This window comes from Panthera leo, chromosome A2 (assembly GCF_018350215.1).
Source record: "Panthera leo isolate Ple1 chromosome A2, P.leo_Ple1_pat1.1, whole genome shotgun sequence".
Taxonomy (NCBI): Eukaryota; Metazoa; Chordata; class Mammalia; order Carnivora; family Felidae; genus Panthera; species Panthera leo.
Window position 1 is genome coordinate 14,524,768 of NC_056680.1, and position 19,111 is coordinate 14,543,878.

General features: G+C 46.0%; 2 long non-coding RNA genes and 1 other non-coding gene across 3 annotated transcripts; all 3 read right to left on the reverse strand.

Moving 5' to 3' along the window:
- Positions 1 to 7,800: 7,800 nt before the first annotated feature.
- Positions 7,801 to 13,335, reverse strand: LOC122214238. Its single transcript, XR_006199807.1, has 2 exons — positions 12,696 to 13,335; positions 7,801 to 11,379 (listed from the first exon to the last, which is right to left on the reverse strand). It is a non-coding gene; the product is annotated as an uncharacterized LOC122214238 (long non-coding RNA).
- LOC122214681 lies at positions 11,870 to 12,003 on the reverse strand. The gene has a single exon (XR_006200056.1). It is a non-coding gene; the product is annotated as a small nucleolar RNA SNORA70 (small nucleolar RNA).
- A 244-nt stretch (positions 13,336 to 13,579) lies between the features above and the next one.
- LOC122214237 lies at positions 13,580 to 19,045 on the reverse strand. Its single transcript, XR_006199806.1, has 3 exons — positions 18,725 to 19,045; positions 17,853 to 18,017; positions 13,580 to 13,957 (listed from the first exon to the last, which is right to left on the reverse strand). It is a non-coding gene; the product is annotated as an uncharacterized LOC122214237 (long non-coding RNA).
- Between the last annotated feature and the right edge of the window lie 66 nt (positions 19,046 to 19,111).

Consider the following 19,111-nt stretch of genomic DNA (forward strand, 5'->3'; position numbering starts at 1 on the left):
GCTAGGCGGGCTGGGCCCCACCATGACAACTAAACCGGAACTGGGGAGCCCTTGTCCTAGGCTACCGAGCAATGGCCTGTTTGCGTATCAGGGGCGGAGCCTGGGCACTGCGGAGGCGGGGCCAATTACTGAAACGCAAGCATTCTGTGGGCGAGGTCAGGATCCGCCGAAGGGGCGGGGTTTGTCACGGGGGTGGGGCTTGTTAAGGACCCGGGTCCTTGGTTGGTCTCGGCGCCGGGGAGGTCCCTCCCTGGGGGTCCCGGGGGAGGGCAGGTGCTGACAGGCATACAGAACACAGCCACAGCTCACCAGAGCGATCATGAAATAATGATTACACACACGTTACTACTTTAACATAAATATACGAAAAATTGTTTATTTGAGATTACGTATGTTGTGTAATGTTTACTCTCCTACTATTGCTTGAGCAAAACCACAATAGGGCTAATTAACAGCGGCACTTAGTAGTATTTGGTAGTACTACAAATAGAAAACATTGTTTCTCAAACAATATGTTTGAGAAAAATGTATAACAACGCTTTTATGTTTCTTTCCTCTCACATAAAAATTTATATGAACTGCTTTTTAAACTCTTTATAGGATATTTATATTTGTAGGTTATATTGTTGCATATTCTTAGGGTAGTAACAGTAAGACTTCGTAAAAGGAGAACATAATAAATGCAGTAGGACTTCGTTAATATTCTTTTTTTTAAATTTTTTTTAATTTTTGAGAGAGCGTGAGTGAGCAGGGGAGAGGCAGAGAGAGAGGGAGAGAGGATCCCAAGCAGGCGCTGCTCTGTTAGCTCAGAGCCGGATGCAGGGCTTCAACTCACTAATTGTGAATCACGACCTGAGCCGAAATTTGATGATAAATTGACTGAGCTACCCGGGCGCCCCTTTAGTTAACATTGTATATTTAATGAAAATAATGATGACGTTTCTTTCTGTCCCATTACACAGTAGAATATCTTTACTCTTTCAGTTTTCTTTTCCAATAATACTTATCTGAGTGGACTGCAACCCTTAGGACAGCTTTTTGTTTCATATAGTGATAAAACGAATGCAGTCAAAGGTGATATCACTGATTTGCTTCCCTGCTTTTATCAAGCCCACGGATTACTCAGATTCTTGGTGTCATTCTAATGTGATAACATGAAGCTGAATATTGTCTCGACTAAAGCCTTGCAGAATGGATTTTACTTGTTAGGTTTTTGACTTGGATAGTTTCTAGATCTTGAAAATAGGGTGCGTTTGTTTGTTCTGGAGACCCTATTCATCAATCAGGTCTTTGCATCTATACATTCATAATACATTGCTATCTGTGTCCAAAATGTTCATTATTTTTGAACACTCTAGAGCACATTGGATGTCATCGTAAGTTAAACCTCCCTTTCTCAGGGACAATGGTTTTTAAGCACATAGGTAATTTGAAATTGTGATATCAAAGCTAGACTCCAAATAGCTACTTTATTCAGAAAGAAACTGAGAATATCCTGTTAAATTTGTTGATTTAATTTTTTTAATTTAAAAAAATGTTTAAATTTTAGAAAAAAATTTGAGAGAGAGAGAGAGAGAGAGAGAGAGAGAGAGACCGTGAGTGGGGGAGGGGCAGAGGGAGAGAGAGAGAGAGAAAGAGAGAGAGAAAGAGAAAATCTTAAGCAGGCTCCACGCTCAACACAGAGCCAGCCCAACGTGGGGCTCTACCCCACGAGCCTGAGATCATGACCTAAGCTGAAGTCAAGAGTTGGAAGCTCAACTGACTAAGCCACCCAGGTGCCCCTTGACTGCCCATTTCTGAATACATTTTGAAATCTGAATCAGTCCTTATTGCAAAAAAGTGAGTCTTTTTTAGGGGCACCTGGGTGGCTCAGTTGGTTAAGCGTCCAACTTCAGCTCAGGTCACGATCTCACAGCTCATGGGTTCCAGCCCCACATCAGGCTCTGTGCTGACAACTCAGAGCCTGAACCCTGCTTCAGAATTTGTGTCTCCCTCTTTCTCTCTACCCCTCCCCCGCTCACACTCTTTCTCTCAAAAATGAATAAATGTTTAAAAAAATGAGTGGTCTTTTTTTTGCCGTATGAGGTTTTAGGAGCAGTCACTTCATACCTGTCTGGGCTCCTATGGCTTCTTCAAAGATCATCGGAGAGTTTTAGAGAAACAGTACCTAAGTTTCTGCTTTACTAGAATTGTTTTCTCCACTCTAATCTTCAATGCATTTCCAAATTAGAGGACATTTTTCTTTTGTCTATTTTGGAACTGATATTATGACGGTCAACTAAAAAAAAACACCTTTTTTTCAAAGTTTGTTTCTTTTATTTATTTTTATTTTTTTTAACGTTTATTCATTTTTGAGAGACAGAGAGAGACAGAGCATGAGTGGGGAAGGGGCAGAGAGACAGGGCGTCACAGAATCTGAAGCAGGCTCCAGGTTCTGAGCTGTCAGCACAGAGCCCGATGCGGGGCTCGAACCCACAAACTGTGAGACCATGACCTGGGCCGAAGTCAGACGCTCAACCAACTGAGCCACCCAGGCGCCCCTATTTCTTTTATTTTGAGAGAGAGAGTGTGTGTGTGTGAGAGAGAGAAGAATCCCAAGCAAGATCCACACTGCCAGTGCAGAGCCCAAAGTGGGGCTCGAACCCATGAACTATGAGACCATGATCTGAGCCAAAGTCAAGAGTCAGATGCTTAACTGACTGAGCCACCCACGCCTTTATTAGAGCGGTTTTAGGTTCAAGCAAAATTGGGAGAAGGGTACATGATTTCCTGTATATCCTCTGCCACCTCAGATATATAGCACCCTGATTAGCAACATCCCTCACCAGAGTGGTACATTGTTACAAATAATCCCAGTGCCTGTAGTTCATCTTTGGGTTCACTCTTGGTCCTGTACATTTTATGGGCTTGGACACATACAGAATGAATGTATCCATCATTACAGTATCAAACAGAGTAGTTTTACTGCCCTACAAGTCCACTGTGCTCTGTCTCCTCATCTCTCCTTCTCTCACCTCCTGGGAACCCACTGATCTTTAGTGTCTTCCATAGTTTTACCTTTTCGTAATGTATCATTGGAATCATACAGTGTGTCCCCTTTTCTGATTGGCTTTTTCCGCTTAGTAATATGAATTTATGGTTCCTCCATATCTTTTTATGGCTTTATATCTCACTTCTTTTCAATGCTGCATAATATTCCATTATCAGTTTGTTTATCCATTCACATACATCTTGGGTCTTCCAAGTTTTGAATTATGAGTAAAGCTGCTATAAACATCTCTGTGCAGACTGTTTGCTCATTGATGGCTACATGGTGACTTCTAATTAATTCTCGACTTTATTGAGATATAATTGACACAAATCATTGGGTAAATTTAAGGTGTACAATGTGATGATTTGGTATACGTATATATTGCAACATGCCTACCACAATAAAGTTGACACCCTTTTAACCCTTTACCTCGCCATTTTTTAAGTTTATTTATTTTGAGAGAGAGAGAGAATCCCAAGCGGGCTCCATACTGCCAGCACAGAGCCCAATGTGAGGCTCAACTCACAAACCGTGAGATCATGACCCAAGTCAAAGTCGGACACCTAACTGACTAGCCACCCAGGCGCCCTTCACCATTTTTTGTTGTTGTTACAGTGAGAACATTAGAGCTCTACTTTCACAGCCACTTTCAAGTATACAATATTGTTAATTATAGTCACCATAATGTATACTAGATACTCAGAATTTACATCTTATAACTGAAAGTTTATATTCGAACCGACATCTCTCCATTTCTCCCACGACTCGGCCCCTGGCAACCACCATTCTCTCGAGTTCCATGTCTTTAGGTTCCACACGTAAGTGAGATCATACAGTATTTGTCTTTATCTGTCTGACTTATTTCACTTAGCATAATGCCCTCAAGGTCCACAGGTCCAACCATGTTTCTACAAAAGGCAGGATTTCCTTCTTTGTGACTAGTATTCTAATACATATATTAGAATATTATATATATATATATATAATCTCACATTTAGCTTTATATATAATATTTTCTTTATCCATTCATATGTTGGTGGACACTTAGGTTGTTTCCATGTCTTGGCTCTTATGAATAATGCTGTCACGAACATGGGTGTGTAACTATCTCTTTGAGTTAGCGATTTCATTTCCTTCAGATATATGCCCAGAAATGGGATTGCTGGTAGTTCCATTTTCAGTGTTTTTGAGGAGCCTTCATACAATTTTCCATAGTGGCTGTATCAGTTGACATTCCCACCTACAGCGCACAAGCGTTCTACTTTATCCACGCCCTTGTCAACATTTGTTATCACATGTCTTTTTTTTTTTTTAACGTTTATTTATTTTTGAGACAGAGACAGAGCATGAACAGGGGAGGGGCAGAGAGAGAGGGAGACACAGAATCCGAAACAGGCTCCAGGCTCTGAGCTGTCAGCACAGAGCCCGACGCGGGGCTCGAACTCAAGACCGCGAGATCGTGACCTGAGCCGAAGTCGGCCGCTTAACCGACTGAGTCACCCAGGCGCCCCTGTAGTATAGTTTTAGATCAGGAAAAATGATGCCTCTGCTTAGTCCTTTTTTAGGATTGCTTTGGCTATCTAGGGACGTTTGTAGCTCCACACAAATTTTAAGATTTTTTTTTCTATTTCTGTGAAAAATGGCATTGGAATTTTGATAGATATTGCATCAAATCCCCACATGGCTTTGTGTAGTGTAGACATTTTAACATCAGCTTTTCTGATCCATGAACATGAGCTCTATTTCCATTTATTTGTGACTTTAAATTCTTTCATCAAAATGTAATTTTGATGTTGGATATTAACCAATATCTAAAGCTCTAGGCAAAGCTTTTACTTCTTTAGTTCCATTCATATCTAGGCACTTTGGTCTCTTTGATGCTGTTGTAAATGGGATTATTGTCTTTTTCAGCTAGTTCACTGTTGGTGGGTAGAAATGCAACTGAATTTAGCATGCTCATTTTGTATTTTAAAACTTTTTTGGGTGGCTTAGTCGGTTAAGCGTCCGACTCTTGGTTTTGGCTCAGGTCATGATCTCACGATTGGTGAGTTGGAGCCCCACACTGGGGTCTGTGCTGGCAGCGCAGAGCCTGCTTGGGATTCTCTCTGTCTGTCTGTCCCTCCCTGCTTGCATGCACTTTCTTTTTTTTTTTTTTAATTTTTTTAAACGTTTATTTATTTTTGAGACAGAGAGAGACAGAGCATGAAGGGGGGGAGGGTCAGAGAGAGGGGGACACAGAATCTGAAACAGGCTCCAGGCTCTGAGCTGTCAGCACAGAGCCTGACGCGGGGCTCAAACCCACGGACCGCGAGATCCTGACCTGAGCGGAAGTCGACCGCTTAACCGACTGAGCCACCCAGGCGCCCCGCATGCACTGTCTTTCAAAATAAACATTTTTTTTAAAGTCTTAAGCAAAGGTAAGTTGGGATGGCATTGTCTCTCTTTCCAGCCTGATACAGGAAATCTTTCTTCCCGGTTATTTTAAGAATAGCAATTAAAAAAATTTTTTTTACATCTCTCTCTCCCTCTATCTGCCGCTTGGCTGCTCATGCTCTCTCTCAAAAATAAATATTAAAAAAAAAACAAAAAAACTTTTCTGAATGTTTTAGTTCTAACAGTTTTTTGATAGTCTTTAGGATTTTCTATATACAAGATCATATTATCAACAGATGGTTTTACTTCTTCCTTTCTGATTTGGCTGTCTTTTGTTTCTTTTTCTGGCTTAGCTGGGCGGGACTTCCAGAATTATGTTGAAAAGGAGTGGTGGGAGTGGGCACTCTTGTCTTGTTCCTGATTTTATTTTTTAAATTTATGCTTATTTTTGAGAGAGAGGCAGAGAGAGAGGGAGACAGAGGATCCAAAGTGGGCTCTGTGCTGACAGCACAGAGCCCAATGCAGGGCTTGAACTCACGAACTGTGAGATCATGACCTGAGCCAACTGAGCCCAGGTGCCCCTTGTTCCTGCTTTTAACCTTTCACTAATGGGTATGATGTTGGCAGTATGTTTCTCATATACAGCCTCTATTATGTTGAGGTGTATTCCTTCTATACCCAATTTGAATGTTTTCTATCATGAAAAAAATGTTGAGTTTTATCAAATGCTTTTTCTGCATCTGTTGAGATAATCACACAATTTTTGTCTTTCATCCTTTTAATGTGCTATATCATATTTATTGATTTGTGTGTGTTGAATCATCTTTGCATCCCAGGGAAAAATCCCATTTGGTTATGGCATATGATCCTTTAATGTCCTGTTGAATTTGGTTTGCTAATATACGGAGAAATGTTGCATCTATATTCATCAGGGATATTGGCCTGTGTGCACATATATACTGGATGGCGGCAAAACAATACTCCAGGCATTTCTTAGTTTAGTTTACACTTTTATTTCTTAAGTTAATACACAGTACCGTGTCACATTTGATAGATTCCATGCTTCTGTGTTCTGGTACTTAGCACAATGCCTGGCCCATTGGGAGGATCAGTTAATATTTACTGAAAAACACCCATAAAGGTTAACAATATTGATTCATTCTACCTAACTGAAGTTCCTTGAGTCATAGATTTTTAAATAGTTTTCAACGAACATATTAATAACTTGTTCATGTCAATATTTTCCTTTTTTTTTTAATTTTTTTTTAAACGTTTATTTATTTTTGAGACAGAGAGAGACACAGCATCAACGGGGGAGGGGCAGAGAGAGAGGGAGACACAGAATCGGAAGCAAGCTCCAGGCTCTGAGCCATCAGCCCAGAGCCCGACGCGGGGCTCGAACTCGCGGACCGCGAGATCGTGACCTGAGCCGAAGTCGGACGCCCAACCGACTGAGCCACCCAGGCGCCCCACACGTCAATATTTTCAATGATTCCTCTGCGCTCTGTCTTTCAAATAATATTTTATTTTACATTTTTTAAAAGTTAATTTATTTTGAGAGAGAGCTGAGGGGGGGGGGGTGGCGCGCAGAGAGAGAGAGGGAGAGGGAAAATCCCAAGCAAGCTCCTGGGGGTCAGCGCAGGGCCCAAAGCAGGGCTTGATCCCATGAACTGAGAGATCATGGCCTGAGCCAAAGTCAGATGCTTAACTGACTGAGCCACCCAGGCTCCCCTCAACTTTTACATTTAAGGATACTGCGATGGACATAGCAAGTTCTCTGGCTTATGGAAGGGAGAAATCTACTCCAAAGACTCTGGGCAAAATTTCTAACTAAGAAATAAAAATATGATGAAAGCTAACTTCCCTTCAGCTTTATAGAAGTTAGTAACAGGGGAGCCTGGGTGGCTCAGTCAGTTAAGCAGCTTGAACTCGGCTCAGGTCATGATCTCAGGGTTCATGAGATCAAGCTTCCCGCATCAGTTCTATACTCATGGCATAGAGACTGTTTGGGATTCTCTCTCTGCCCCTCTTCTGCTTGTGTGTGTACTCTTTCTCTCTTAGAAAAGAAGTCAATAGGGGCGCCTGGGTGGCGCAGTCGGTTGAGCATCCGACTTCAGCCAGGTCACGATCTCGTGGTCCGCGAGTTCGAGCCCCGCGTCAGGCTCTGGGCTGATGGCTCAGAGCCTGGAGCCTGTTTCCGATTCTGTGTCTCCCTCTCTCTCTGCCCCTCCCCCGTTCATGCTCTGTCTCTCTCTGTCCCAAAAATAAATTAAAAAAAAAAGAAAAAAAAAAAAAGAAAAGAAGTCAATAATGTACCTTGTTGTGTCTTATGCAACAGAATATTTCCCTACTGTGTTAAGAAAAAAACAAACAAACCCAGAGCGGGACAGTAGTAGTTAAAGCAGTAAAAGCAAGTTTTATTCAGGAATTACTGCAATAGGGGGAAAAAGAGGCCTCAGTATAGAACTGGAACCCATCCCCAGTACAGCACAAAGTGGGGGTTTATAGCCGAGGAGCAGGGTTGGGGTCAGTAGATGGAACACTACTAAGGAAACCTCAGGGATGGAAGGATTCTAGTTAAACAGATCTAACAGGATTCTTGCTGTGGGCAGGCCAGGGTGGTCAGATGCCATACAAAGGAAAACCCAGTCACTTCCGCTTACATTTATTAAAGGATGTGATAAAGGATACATGATCAGTTAGATGAAGAGATACATGGAGTGAGGTCTGGGAGGGTCCCGAGCACAGGAACTTCTGTCCCCATGGAGTTGGGGTACATCATGCTCCCAGTGTGGATGTGTTCACCCATACGGAAACTCTCTGAACCCCATACTATTGGGATTTTTACGGAGGCTTCCTCACGTAGGCGTGACACATCATTAACTCCACTTCCAGCCCCTTTCCCCTTTCTGGAGGATTGGGGAGGGGGTATGGAGCTGAAAATTCCAAGCTTCTAATCATGGCTTGGCCTTTTGCTAACAGTCAGAAAGACTCCCCGCCAGGAGTCATCCAGGAGCCCATCCAGAGTTGCCTCATTAGAACAAGACATTCCTACCACTCAGGATATTCCAAGGAATTTAGGAGCCCTGAATCAGGAACTGGGGTTAAAGACCAAATATTAGAAAACGAGATGCTCCTAGTGTCTTAGCACTTAGGAAATAAGAAGGCTTTCAGGAGCCTGTGCCAAGAACCAGGGACAGAGACCAATATATATTTTCTATTATTTCACAGACACCAAAGGTGGGGTGTGTGTGTGAAGAATATTATGAGATATTGAGGGTGGGGAGTTCTCTTTAAACTGACTTGGCAAGGTTCTTGCTACAACTGGGTGATGCAGGCCAGACAAGGGCAGGCTGCAAGGTCCAGACCTAGAGGAGAACGACTCAAGTTTAGTCAGGGAGAGTCTTTGTCATTGGCTATCGTGAAGCCAGTTAAATTGTGGTATCATTTTGAGACCGATCATCCAGAGTTTAAAGAAAAAGGAATTGAATTATTCTAAGTATAGATATCATGGCTTTCTTTAAACATCAAAAATTATTACAGATTCCCAAACTAGACATGAAAAGGCTACTGAAGCATCCTTCAGGTTTTAATTTCTAGTAAGGTATATATCAATCACTATAAGACACGTAAACAAAAAGGCCTCTGGGGGCATCCCTCCCCCGCGCTTTTAAGAGTAAAGGGTTCCTGAGAACCAAGTGGGAAAGCCACTGTGAATTATCCCCAGCCTTACAGGTGCATTTCTTGCACTGATCTCAAGAAGAGCCATCGAGAGAAAATCCTAAGCACCTCTCTGTATCAGCCCTTGGCCAGGCCTACATGTTTTGGTTTTTTTAGGCCAGGAAGCTGGTGTCTGGGGACCTGAGGGACTTTTGGCCACAGTTTTGCTTTTTCCCTCTCTTTTCTCATTTTTTCTTTTCTTTCCCATCTTTATTTAGTTTGTTAGTACTGTTAGGGGGCACTTTTAGTTAGCATTCCTAGCAGTGAGTCACTGAGCTGCGGGGGCCTTGCGGCCATCCCCGTGACCGGGAGAGCCACAGTGACCACCACCGGCTCCTCAGGACCGTCGGCCAGGGCAGCTTTGCCCAGGTGGGGTTGGTCTGGCACAGCCCGAGTGGGACAGAGGCGTCCATGAAGGTCATTAACAAGAGTCAGCGGGGCTCCTCCAGCCTCCAGAGACTATTCCTTGAAGTCCAGAGCATGAAGGCCCTGAATCACAACCCCCGAGTCGTGAAACTACTTGAGGTCGCTGGCACCATGGAAGCAGGCGACCCGGTCACGGAGTCCACTAGCGAAGGACAGGTGTTTGAACTGCGCCATGCCTGCATGAGAAAGGGGGAGCCCCGAGGCAGATTCTGCCAGATAGCGCCCACTGTGTGGTACCACCACCAGGAAGGTGTCATCCACAGGGACCTAAAGCCAGAGAGCCTGCTTTTGGAATCCGACCCGAACATCGAGGTCGCATACTCTGGATTCAGCAATGAGTTCACCGCCGCCCATAAGCTGACCCCCTGCTGTGGTAGTCCCCCTTGGGTGGAGCCTGGAGCCATCCTCTATACAATGACTGTCCAGTGACCAGCAGGTCCCTGCCTTGGCAGGACTTCAGGGAGCTGTGGGAGCGGGTGCTGAGCAGGATATACCACGTTCCCCTTTCCACGTCTGTGCAGCGTGGGAGACCTGCTAGAGAGATTCCTGCCCCTCAGTCCCAGTGAGAGAAGCGCTTTAGAGGAAACCATGAAGGGCCCATGGATGACCATGGCCCGTGAAGCAGAACTACTAAAGCCTTACAGTGAGCCACTCCCTGACTACAAGGATCCCTGGCAGAACTGAGGTGACATTAGCTGTGGGCTATGAGTGGGACCAGATCCAGGACCTGCTGAGGGGCCAGAATTAAGAGGAAGTGATGGCCAACTACCTGATCCTAGGCTGCAAGAGCCCCAAGGTGGAGGGTGGACCATTGCTGCGAAGCCTCTGCCTTCAGCTGATCCTGCCAATAGTTGCTGTCCTTCCCGCTCCCACAGGCTTCAGCCCAGGGTCTCTGCCGACCCGGAGGAGCCTGGTTTCGGTGGGCCTGCCCACCTCTGCTGTGTTGTGTGACTCAAAAAGTCAGCGGCCTGGGGAGCACTGGGAGTCAGTGGAAGGCCAGCAGCCCATCCAAAGGGCCTGCCAGTCCCCCACCAGGACACAAGGACCATCCCTTTCCCCAGCACAGTCCCTAGTGTGACCCTGGGGCCTCCCCTCCACCCACAGCATCAGCAGCAGCGGTGATGCCCCACACGGAACCAGCTGCCCCCAGGGTTTGTCCTACAACTGGCAACTCCCTCCATGCCGGGCGGCCCGGTGATAGGACCCCAGCCTCTCCCTCTGGCAACGCCCAAGGCTGAATGGGCTGCTGGGAGCTTCTTCAACTTCTTACTCAGGCAGATACCGTGTTTCAGGCCACCTGGAAAGAACCGATGTGGCCCTTAAACCACAATGAAGCCAATGAAAGCTCACGTGGTGGATAGCCAAAGAAGGGACAAAACCAAAGACTGTTTTTATATGGGCAGCAAGAAGATCCTGAGCTCCACCGAGCCCAGCAGCAGGTGTGGGAGGTGGGCCAGGGCTGACACAGACAGCCGTGGGGACGGGAGTGGTGCAAGGAGCTTACGGCTTGTATGTGGGGACACCGAGGACCACGGGCAGGGAAGGATGGCAGGTGCAGACTGCCAAGGTGGTCTGCACGGGATTCAAATCAAGGGAGTACCTGTGCTTCCACAGCATTCAAAAGCACTGAATCAAAAACTAATGGTGGGCTTAAAGGATGGCTGGGTGCCACCGGGGAGATAAGAAGAGAGGCTGGTCCTGGCTTCGGGCAGGTCCTCTGTCCCAACCTGGGTGAATCTTCAGAGACTGGACTGTCGTCCTGGGGTACTTCTTCCCTCCTGCTCTTTTCTCTCGTCTTCTCTCGTGCTTATCAGGGACGGGAGATGCTTCTGTAGAAACAAACACAATGAAAAAACCACATTTAATGGGAAGGGATTTAACATGTATTTTCTTTTTTTTAAGACGGGAAGTAGGACTTATTGGTGGGCATGAACAGAGAAGGGGCAGTGCCGAGGTTCTCATGAGCACAGAGCCCTCCATTTGTCCAAGGGACCATGATAAGGGATATATTTGACCCCATAGCCATCTGGGGTGAGCAGCTTTTCAGCCACTATGTCTTCAAATTTATCCACGTTAAAGTCCCACTTCTTGGAAATGTGGATTTTCGGGCGGCCAGGGAACTTGAACTCGGCCCTACGTAGGGCCTCAATCACATGCTCCTTATTCTGCAGCTTGGTGCGAATGGACATGATCACTTGGCCAATGTGGACCCTGGCCACTGGGCCCTGGGGCTTTCCAAATACACCCCACATACCTGTCTGAGCCTAGACTGGAGCCTAGACTGTGGCATGAGGCCACACCTCAATGTCCACTGGAAAGGGCTGTCTCCAAGGTCCCTTAGGGCAACCTGTACAATCAACAGGCTGCATACACTACCAAGGAGGCTACTGTTTGCAGCCATTGCACACTGGGCTCCCATGGGGAAAGAGCACAGTCGGCTTAATTGGCTGCATTGACATCTATTTTCTGAGTTGCTTTTAAATTTTGTTTGATGTTTATTTTTGAGCGTGAACGAGAGAGCGAGCGAGCAAGGGAGGGGCAGAGAGCGAGGGAGACACAGAATCCAAAGCAGGCTCCAGGCTCTGAGCTGTCAGCACAGGGCCCGATGCAGGGTTCGAACCCATGAACCATGAGATCATGACTTGAACGGAAGTCAGATCCTTAACCGACTGAGCCACCCAGGCGCCCCTGAGTTGCTCTTAATGCTGGATTGTGGGAGGTGATTATTGATACGACTGGTTCTCATTCATGTTTGTCTCAGAGAACACTGGGCTGTCACTTCCTTCAGCAGGTTTTTTTTTTTTTTTTTTTTTTAATTTTTTTTTCAACGTTTTTTATTTATTTTTGGGACAGAGAGAGACAGAGCATGAACGGGGGAGGGGCAGAGAGAGAGGGAGACACAGAATCCGAAACAGGCTCCAGGCTCCGAGCCATCAGCCCAGAGCCCGACGCGGGGCTTGAACTCACGGACCGCGAGATCGTGACCTGGCTGAAGTCGGACGCTCAACCGACTGCGCCACCCAGGCGCCCCATCAGCAGGTTTGATAATAGTAATATTAACACCAAGAAATACCAGTAGCATTTACTAGTGGCCCCAGACCTTCTACACCATTTCAATCCCTTTTAGGTAAAAGTGCCCATTTACCAGACTAGGAAATGAATGTTGAATGGCGTTAAGCAGTTTGTACAATCGCAGAGCTGGTGTCCAGAGCACGTGCTTTGAATCTTGGGTCTACGGCCTCCCTTGGCTCAGGCCTGGGGCTTCTGCAGTCCCGCTTTTGACATCCTGCTGAGGTTGTTACACCGAGTCTCTTGATTAATGGACAATTCAGTAATACACAAGACGACACCAAACACTTGTGCGGTAATCTTCAGAGCTTCTTGTGAATTCGCTTGTTTGCGGGCCCCTAAGTCCTCTGCGTACGCAGGACACGGTCCTGAGTACAAATTCTACCTCAAAAATATGAAAGAAAAATGAAGTTGTCCAGAGTGCTGGCAACACTGAGGTGGTATGGAGCCCTGTTCAGCCCGAGGGACAGTGCCTTGTAGGCCGGTTAGCACACAGGTGGGCCCCCTGGTGTGGGAGCCTGATCCGGATCTAAACGCGTCTACAGTGGTGCCCAGCAGGGTGGCCTTCCCGCTCTTCTCCTGCCTCCTGTCAAAATCTTACTAGCTAGAGAACAAATGTAGACTGATGTCTTGCAGATGAACTCCTATATATTAAAATTCACTTACTGGGGCGCCTGGGTGGCTCAGTCGGTTCAGCGTCCGACTTCGGGTCAGGTCATGATCTCGCGGTTCGTGAGTTCCAGCCCCGCGTCGGGCTCTGTGCTGACAGCTCAGAACCTGGAGCCTGTTTCAGATTCTGTGTCTCCCTCTCTCTCTCTGACCCTCCCCTGTTCATGCTCTGTCTCTCTCTGTCTCAAAAATAAATAAACGTTAAAAAAATAAAAAAAATAAATAAATTTAAAAAATAAATAAATAAATAAATAAATAAATAAATAAATAAATAAAATTCACTTACTGGACTCAAGAGCCCTTTTCCCTATCCCAGTGCTTTTTATTCATGTACAAATTAACTAGAACTCGCCTGAGTACACCCACTCGCTCCAGAGCTGCTGGGTCACATCTGTGCCCAGGCATCCGCCCCTAGAGGATCTATCCCCTATCCTCCCAGGCATGGGGAAGAGACATCTCATTTAGGGCGAGTGTTGAGCTTTTTCCAGAGGCACACCGCTCGGTGAGGTCACTGAAGAGTTCTGGAAGGGTCCTCGATTGAAAATTTGGTGGCAGTTCTTCTTTGGCAGGTCCCCGGGGTTGAGGTGCAATCCTGTGGCCTCCGCCTTCTTGATGATCATAGTCCTGGCACATAACAGTGCTCCCCAAGTAGTGTTTCTCCTCTCTTGCCTGCAAGGGAGTTACGAAAAAAGGAATTGCAGGGAAATTTCAGAAGAGACTGCTATGTATAGCCAAGGTGAGGGTCGGGAGTGTTTTGTGGGTGAGGCAGATTTGAAGCTGAGGCCTGACCAGAACTTTTGGGATCCTGAGTCCTCACGTGAGGGCCATCATTTTTTTCTACTGCATGTGCTGCACGTGCCGGTTTCCAGGCTGCCTGCTGTTGGGAGGGCAGTTTTGAGCTTGTATGTAACACAGATCCGTTAGTGGTGTGGCCTGGAGCCCTGGCTGGAAAGGATCCTGAGGTCAAGGTCAGGCCCAGTAGAACACAGTCCTACTTATTAGGCATCTGTAATAGTTATAGTTCCTAGTACTACCCTCACTGTTGCTCCCTTTTGTACTAAGATGATGTTAAAGGACTCTGTGGCAGAGCTTAACATAACCTGGTTACAACAGAAGCTTCTGAGTCAGAGAGCTCTCTTATCACCCTGCATATATCTGGGTATGGTGTATTTACAAGCACATATATTTATAGCCACTGCAGTTGTGCTTGGGATTTGCACCCTGACCCAGGCATTAATTTATTTAAAAGGATATCTTAACATTTTCAAAGAATTGAGCATTTTAATTTTTTTTTTTAATGTGTATTTATTTGAGAACATGTGCATGAGTGGTGGAGGAGCAGAGAGAGAGGGGGGCGGAGAGAGAGAACCCCAAGCAGGCTCCATACTGTCAGTGGGGAGTCCAATGCAGGGCTCAATCCCATGTACTGTGAGATCGTGACCTGAGCCGACACCAAGGGTCAGATGCTCAACCAACTGAGCCACCCAGGAGCTCCAAGCTGAGCATCTTTAAATTTCCTATTTCTGTTACTTCTAATTGTATTGCATTATGGGCCAGAAATATAATGTGTTCAATATTTGTCCTTTTATATTTACTAAATATATATTTTTTTTGTTTTTAAAATATAATCAAAGGTATTTCCATTTCTTTGACGCTGGCTTGGTTTCTAACCATTCACTTTGTTGAGACATTCTTTTGGGTATATACATACAGATCAGTTATGTTTTCATTGTTTTGTATGCTTTTGTGTTTTTTTAAAACCATTTTGGGCCCTTCATTCTCTCTTAATACATTTCTTTCCAAGCCTCCCATGCTCAATAGATTCTATGATTTACTGTTTCTCAGTTAAGATTGCTTTCAGCTCTAGATACCAGAAAATCTGACACACAGTAGTATGAACAAGCAAGGAGAGGAGATGAGGTCAAAAAGGTAGGCAGGAGTCAGGTTATCTGGTTACCTAAGCTTTTATTTTATTGCAGTGAGAAGCCAGTGAGAGGGTTATAAATGGGGATAGGAGGGAATGGAGGGGGAGTGGGGTGTCTGTGGGGGGTGGGGGTTGGGGTTAACATATATCATGGTTTTCTTTTTTTTTTTAAGTTTGTTTATTTAATTTTGAGAGAGAGAGAGAGAAAGAGCAAGCTTGCACATGGGAGAGGCAGAGAGGGAGGGAGGGAGAGAATCCCAAGCAGGCTCCATGCTGTCAGCACACAGCTTGATGTGGGTTTCAATTCAACAAATCATGAGATCATGACCTGAACCAAAATCAAGAGTCAGCTACTTAACCGACTGAGCCACCCAGGCACCCGTTTTTCATGTTTTAAAAGAAAATTTTTTTAATGTTTCTTTATTTCTGAGAGAGAGAGAGAGAGAGAGCATGAGCAGGGGCAGAACAGAGAGAGGGAGACACAGAATCCAGAATGAGAGAGAGAGAGAGAGAGAGAGAGAGAGAGAGCGCGCGCGCGCATGAGCAGGGGCAGAGCAGAGAGAGGGAGACACAGAATCCAAAGCAGGCTCCAGGCTCCGAGCTGTCAGCACAGAGCCGGACGCCGGGCTCGAACTCACGAGCCGCGAGATCATGACCTGAGCCAAAGTCGGACGCTTAACTGACTGAGCCACCCAGGCACCCCTTCATGTTTTTTTATGGAGCACTGTGGATGCTGACTGGAGAATGGACCGCAGGAGAGTATAGAGGGAAGCAGGAAGCTAGTTCGGAAGACAGTGTTTGCAGAAGATCAGTAAGAGAGGACAGTGGCTGAAACTGGTTGTAGAAATGGATGCAATGAGAAGAGGCTGCAATCAGGATGCATGTCAAGAGGACTTGTTGGAGGACTGCATGTGGTGGGGTGGGAAGGGAAAGAGAGTCAGTGATGGCTCCTGAGTGCTCCCCTCAGAAAAGAAGACCCAGGCCTAGGGGTTCTCAGCAGATAGATGGTATTCAAAGCTGGGAGCCTCTGTAGGTTTGCTCTGAGAAGAGAGGGCCCACAAGAAAGAGAAAGGGGCTGAGGGTCCCAGAGATCTGAAGGAGGAGGAGGAGGAATAAAAGGAAGATAGAGTAAGATGGGAGGGAATCGGGGGCGGGGGGGGGGGGGGGGGGGGGGAGGGGCTTGAGAATCCAGAGGAAAGAAGTGCTCAATCGTGTTTCAAATGCAGCTATAAGACTGAGAGAACAAAAACTGCATCTTGAATTTAGCAAAATGGAAAACATTGGTGACATCATGAAAGCAAAGTGGTGTGGAGGAAAGCCGGAATGGAATGGGTTCAGGAGAGGAGAGGAGAGGTACCTAAATGGAGCAGAGGAAAATGGGAAATGGAGAGGACTCTGGGGTCAAAGGAGGTCTGTGTTAATGCACAACATTAGGGCACCTTTGTATGCTGATGTTGGCAAGGGATCATTACTGACACAGGACTGCAGAACTCTGGGGTCATAAGCTGAAAGGACTTCTCAGCGCCAAGTTTACTTGAAGTTATAGCTTTAATCTTTAAAGTCTTTAAAATCAGTGGGCTTTGGGGGCACCTGGGTGGCTTAGTCGGTTAAGCATCTGACTTCAGCTCAGGTCACGATTTCACGGTTCACGGGTTTGAGCCCCACATCGGGCTCTCTGCTGTCAGCACAGAGCACTCTTCAGATCCTCTATCCCCCTCCCCCACTTGCGCGCACTCTCTCTCTCTCTCAAAACAAATAAACTTTAAAAAATATATTTAAAAAATAAAATAAATGGGATTTTTGCCATTTAGTTCATAATACCGGCATACCCACAGAATATATCCCCCAATTAATGTTTTCCTGGAAGAATGTTTTCATTTTCAATACATAGCATAGAAGTTATTTCCCTCTCAACATTTTTAGCTGATATGTATATAAAGTTTATATTGAGTCTTTAAAAAAATACATTTTATTAAATTTTTTAAAATCTTTTTTTTTGAGAGAGAGACAGAGTGTGAGCAGGGGAGGGGCAGAGAGAGAAGGAGATGCAGAATCCGAAGCAGCCTCCAGGCCCTGAGCTGTCAGCACAGAGCCCGACGCGGGGCTTGAACTCACAAACAGTGAGATCATGACCTGAGCCGAAGTCGGACGTTCAATCGACTGAGCCACCCAGGCGCCCCCCCAAAAATACATTTTAAACGGCTTCAGAAAAAGTTCCACGTTGCTTCCAAATACAACCTGCAGGCCCATCACACTTTGGAGTGTTGGCAAGATGTACAACATCTTATGTTATTGGTCTACAAGTAGCCACTGCTAGTGCACACAAAGCACCTGTATGCCAATGACTATTTTTTTAATTTAATTTTTAAGTAAACTCTACTCCCAACGTGGGGCTCTAACTCCTGAGCCCGAGATCGAGGGCTCTAGCAACTGAGCCAGCCAGATGCCACAAAATTGGTCGGGTTTTTTGATGGGACTTGCTATGCCTTATAATTTTTTCTGTTTAAAATAATGGGAAATAAGTTATCCTTAGGGTCTCTTCTTAGAGAAAGTCTGACATTTCAGGCATAGATTATGAACCATCGCTAATGGCATAGGACTTTCCAGCCTTGTCTTAGTTTTAAGTTTTCAATTACTTACCTTGGAAATGACTTCATTTCTTCCAAATCTTGTAGAATTGATGCTCCAGAAAGTCCTACCATGGATAGTTTGCCGTTTTGTATCCTCCCTGCACAGAATTGGAGCTGTGCATAAATTAGCTGGAGATGTGTGTCGTGACCTCATAATTGGAGTTAATCAGAAAAACTAAATAGAAAAATGACATAAGAAAATTATCACTACAACTCCCAACAGCGACAGATTGTTTTAATTATTCTGTCTTCTGAAAGGATATTTAAAAAGGGATATTTAGGGGCCCCTGGGTGGCTCAGTCCGTTAAGCCACTGACTCTTGATTTGGGCTCAGGTCCTGATCTCACGATCCCTGAGATTGAGCAGGAATCTGCAGCTTTGCACTGACAGCATGGAGCCTGCTTAGGATTCTCTCCCCCCATCCCCCCCCCCCCGCCCCTCTGCTAGGCGTGCTCTCAAATAAATATATATATAAAAAAAAGAGGGGTGCCTGGGTGGCTCAGTCCCTCAGGTGTGGGGCTCTGGATTTCAGCTCAGGTCACGATCTCAGGTTTGCGTCTAGTTCTGCGCTGAGTGCCCGGAGCCTGCTTGGGATTCTCTCTCTCTCCGCCCCTCCCTTGCTCATGCTCGCTCTCTTTCAAAATACGTATATAAATTTAAAAAAAAAAAAAAAAGAAGATATTTATAAGGGGTTCCAAAGGAGCCCCTCCACAAACCTCCCTGACGTTTTGGGAAGGATGAACGGGAGCTTCTGGTCCAGCTGGCCAGTGTGAATTAGGCCAAGAGGTCCGAAATAAAATAATCAGCCACTTGGGACTCCCACCTGGGAGTCAGGGAAGTGGCCTGGGCGTGGTCCCCCAAGGGGGTTAGGAGGTCACTGACCTGCGCGCCGGAGGTGCCTATGTGTGTGCAGCAAGGGACTGCACTGGACAGTCCCTCTAAGAGGCCTGACAAGGTATTGGGAGTTCAACCAGCCGGGGGTCCAGGAGGCGTTCTGCAGGCAACCACACGACCAGCGGTCCATAAGGACGATTATGGGAACCCGGAGAGGCAGAGGTGATGACGGGAACCGTGGCTTCGAAAAGACAAGTTCCAGGTTTCCAGGTACCGGTATTTCTATTTTAACCGTTGAGTTTCCGTTTCAAATACCGGCTTAGGAGCTTCCGCATGTGTTCTAAACCGCCTCCCCAACCGCCAGGCCTGAGCGAGCCGCTAGCCCCACCCCTACCGGCGGCACTGCGCATGTCCGAGGGGGGCGTGGCAAGTGGG